Source organism: Schistocerca cancellata, chromosome 1 (assembly GCF_023864275.1).
Source record: "Schistocerca cancellata isolate TAMUIC-IGC-003103 chromosome 1, iqSchCanc2.1, whole genome shotgun sequence".
Lineage (NCBI taxonomy): Eukaryota > Metazoa > Arthropoda > Insecta > Orthoptera > Acrididae > Schistocerca > Schistocerca cancellata.
In genome coordinates this window covers 94,059,205-94,063,941 of record NC_064626.1, presented here as the reverse complement: position 1 = coordinate 94,063,941, position 4,737 = coordinate 94,059,205, and the positions used below count along the sequence as shown (strand labels likewise).

Sequence of the window (4,737 nt, the reverse complement as noted above, 5' to 3'; positions counted from 1 at the left end):
TGTTATCTACGACATTCTTTCCAAATAGCTATGAAATAGACACAAATAAATATACGGTTTAGAACACGTCCAAATTTTATTTCTTGTAATTACCGCAGAAATGCGAAATATCGATACAATCTTCAAAACATAGGTTTTTTGTGCACCAAGAACATACAAGCAAAGACGACATATGACAGCCCTGCGAATCACAGACGTTGTTAGATGCCCGTAGACAAAACTGGGCTGGTGTTAGGAAGGAATCAGGCCTAATATCAGCATATTTCGGGGAGTGCCACGCATATTTAATCAAATTCTGAAATCGTGGGGAGGAAAATTGATAATGTACTACTGATTGTAGCTTGAGAATATTGTCACGGTGATAGACAGGAAATTGCAGTGATCAGCACACAATAATTTTCTCTGTTAGTTTTCTGTAAAATGCCTTCCACTGGCGGAAAAATTCTGTGTCTAAAGGTTGGATTACGTTGGTCGTGCCTGGTGGACTCTGAAGCATCTCTACTTCTTTGTCAGGGTGGGCTCGAAATACAGCTTTTAATGAATCAGACCTTTTATGACCTGACCACGAATCTAGAAGGAGAAGAGATTTGTTCCCGCAGAACGGAAGAAAAGCATGACGCATGAAAAGTGTAACGTTTTCGTTTCCCATTTTTCCAGACTTCGATGCGTCTACTACAAGACTGTTTGACATTGTTCTTTTGACACGTGGTCCAAAACGTCCAGTTGGTTCTTGAAGACACACATATAGTTTAGGCAGCAATGAGCCATCCAGACTAATTATGGGCATTATAGTGTATGAATGGGTGAGTGCAGTCGTGGACTGCGCAGTCGCCTCAATATGTTTTTCTCCTTTGAATGGCAGTGTTCTCTTCACACGCATTTCTTTTTGAAAACCTGACTGATCTGCATTGTACACGCATGATTCACTAAAACTAGCGATCTTAGTTTTTGAATTCGTAAGAAAAGCATCTATCATTTCGATTTATGTCACTTCATTTTCCGACCTGTTTCTCGATACAAATATTGTTATTTTTCTTGCCACAATTTTATGTGATCTTTTGAAGCGACTAATCCAACTTTGGGAAGCTGTAAATTCTTTAGCGCCTATCGCGTTGGCAATCTCTGACGCCCAATCACGCAAAGTTGTATCGGTGACACCAAATGATTGTTGTCTGGCATCGGTAAATAGCTCAAAAAGTCGCGCATTTATCTCCGTCGCAATTTCCAGTCGACTGTTACGTCGTCCAGCGACTTCCTTTTTCCATCTATACAATTCACGTTCAGAACTGACAAAGCTATACTTATTTTGAACAGTACTGACACGTAGGCGTTTCTTACCACTTTCGTTCAACCAATACGTCACCGCTTTTTCTTTGTCTGATAAGGTAATTGTAGTTGCTGGGTTACTTTCGGAGATAATTGATGATGGTACGTGGCACTATCACTCGAACAGTCTTCACGAGTGCAACTTTCGTCGGTGTCTTCGCCATCTGTAGAGTCACAGTCTGCAATATCGAGTGTTCCAGTTGTTTCTAGCCACAGTCTGCGCCATTTACATGCTCGTCTAGAAGTTTAACAACCATGTCGCGCAACACATAGTCTTCACGCGTGTTTTCTGTTGATTGCTTCATTTGGCGTCTGTGGTATATCTCTATGGCAAGCAGCAAAACATTTACAGGGTTCGCCATCACCTGTGAGGGGAGATTGAATGTTCACCGTAAAGTGGCTTGCGGAGTATAGATGAACATGTACATAACATCTTCATATCTCTAACCAGTTTCAAGACGGTATGTTTCGAAATACGTACCAGAAATTAAAAGGACGTGCATGGCACAGAAACGAATATTCGTTTCCCGTTTCCACCAAAACCGTGCAGCGATATTCCTCTTTAGTGAACGCCGCGGTAAGACGGCCGCACTTCCCGACCATGCGCACAACACTCGCGACTCGTCATTTCCAGGGGTGGCCAGCCGTCACTGCAAGCGCCAAGCAGGAAACACAGCCATGTTCGTGATTTTTTTTAGGGACTTGCAGTTCATGTCAGCAGCTACAATTTTGCAAACGGACCTTTCGCACAGTTAAATAACAGTGCTAAAAAAATCAATACATGTTTCGGCATGACAAGTCTGACCATTCCCTTGTAAGTGTAAACACAGCGTTGCCCTGAATATGGCAGTTTCAGTATTGGAGCGCTACACTAGCGCCAGTGAACGGTCTCGTTACTGGCTAGACTAACACGGAGAACTGTGTCAAAGCAGTCTTCGGAATCAAGGCTACAACTACAATAACAACTACGTTTTTTCTTCCAAGGGCACTATTGCAACACAGTACGTATGTACACTGAAGAGCCAAAGAAACTGGTATAGGTATGCGTATTCCAAGACAGAGCTATACAGACAGAATACGGCGCTGCGGTCGGCCTATATAAGACAAGCGTCTGAGCAGTTGTTCGATCGATTACTGCTGCTACAATTCAGGTTACCTAGATTTGAGTTTGAACGTCGTGTTATAATAGGCGTACGAGAGATAGGACACAGCTTCTCCGAGGTAGCGATGAACTGGAGATTTTCTCGTACGACCATTTCACGAGTGTACTGCGAATATAAGAAATCTGGTAAAACATCAAATCTCCGACATCACTGCGGCAGGAAAAAGATCCCGCAAGAACGGCACCAACAACTGAAGAGAATCGTTCAACGTGACGGAAGTGCAACCCATCCGCAACTAGCTGCAGATTTCAATGCTGGGTCATCCACAAGTTGTCAGCGTGCGAACCATTCAACGAAACGTCATCTATATGGGCTTTCGGTGCCGAAGGCCCACTCGTGTACCCTTAATGACTGCACAACACAAGGCTTTATGCCTCACCTGGGCCCGTCAACACGGGTATTGGACTGTTGGTGGCTGGAAACATGTTGCCTGGTCGGACGAGTCTCGTTTCAAATTGTTTCCAGCTGATGGACGTGTACGGGTATGGAGACAACCTCAGGAATCCATTCACCCTACATGTTAGCAGGAGGAGCTATGACCATTCGATCATCTTCGCTAATGTGAAACACATCTCCTCTATTGAGCAACTGTTCATAGCTGTTAAGGTACGCACTTTAGAGCCCACGTTTATTGGACATTTTTTCTCGTTTTTGTCCACGCTACCACCACTGAAAGTTACCAACCCTACACTATTCGTAACACAAGAACCGGTACTAGTATGTATTCAACTGTCGGAGGTATCAGAACGGTTTTCGTTTACAACTTTCGACTCGTTCGTTTCAGGTATATGGATCCTTACTTCAAATTAATACATTTATCGTTCTCCATCATCACGGAATCACCCCGTGCATACGTACATTTACAGACGCCCACCTCTATAACTTTGACTCTGTAGTCTCGTTGGATGACGTTTCCGGACATGGGTTCCTATTCAAAATACGATTTACTCACTCCCCTCTACAAGTCCTAGAAGTCTGTAACGGGAATTTCCGACTACCCTGTATTAAGCTAATAATGACGACTACTACGATGATGATGATGATGTTGAATGTGGTATTCCACCTGCCAGCCCCACAACTACACGGAATTTTCCGTAATGACAAACGCGCTGACTGAAATTCAAGTCTACAGAGCTTACTACAAGCAAACGTGCTGACAGTTTTCAGAGCGCACGGAACTCTTTCACAGACCCGAGGAAAGGAGAGCTAACATTCCCCCTATACCGTCGGTAGGGGTAAAACCCTCAAGAAGTCAAATTTTCTCTTTTGTGGTGATGGTTTTTGATGAGAGGAAAAACAGTTGATCGAGCGGTGACTCTACATTTACAACATCTACATAACTACTCTGCAAATCACATTTAAGTGCTGGTAGAGGGTTCTTCGAAGCATCTTCAGACTATTTCTCTGCCAGAATGAGATTTTCACTCTGCAGCGGAGTGTGCGCTGATATGAAACTTCCTGGCAGATTAAAACTGTGTGCCCGACCGAGACTCGAACTCGGGATCTTTGCCTTTCGCGGGCAAGTGCTCTACCACGGTCGGGCACACAGTTTTAATCTGCCAGGAAGTTTCATATCAGCGCACACTCCGCTGCAGAGTGAAAATCTCATTCTGGAAACGTCCCATAGGCTGTGGCTAAGCCATGTCTCCGCAATATCCTTTCTTTCAGGAGTGCTAGTTCTGCAAGTTTCGCAGGAGAGCTTCTGTAAAGTTTGGAAGGTAGGAGACGAGGTACTGGCAGAAGTAAAGCTGTGAGTACCGGCCGTGAGTCGTGCTTCGGTAGCTCAGCTGGTAGAGCACTTGCCCTCGAAAGGCAAAGGTCCCGAGTTCGAGTCTCGGTCGGGCACACAGTTTTAATCTGCCAGGAAGTTCCTTATTTCTCTGCCGTTCCACCATCTAACAGCGTGCGGTGAAAATGTACGATCTGTACGATATCGGATTTCTCAAATTTTATTGCGATGGTCATTTATGGTGTAGGTTGGTAACAATAAAATATTTTCACATTCAGAGGAAAAAGTTGGTGACTGAAATTACGTGAAAAGATCTCGCCACAACAAAAAACACCTTTCTTTTAATAATTGCCGCCCTAACTCCTCTACGTTATCCGTGACAATTACTCAGCTGTTCGGAATAAGAGGAACGGCTGCAAAGTATACACGTCTCAGGTCTGAAGCTCTGTATGTAATTTTTGGAAATAGCAATATTAACACGCTCAACATTTTTAACTCATGGTGGAGCTAATGTGAATT

The 4,737-nt window shown here is 43.9% G+C and overlaps 1 non-coding gene across 1 annotated transcript; it reads left to right on the top strand.

Annotated features, from left to right (window-relative positions):
- The first annotated feature begins 4,260 nt into the window (after positions 1-4,260).
- On the top strand, positions 4,261-4,335 carry Trnas-cga (transfer RNA serine (anticodon CGA)). Its single transcript has one exon. It is a non-coding gene; the product is annotated as a tRNA-Ser (tRNA).
- Positions 4,336-4,737: the final 402 nt, after the last annotated feature.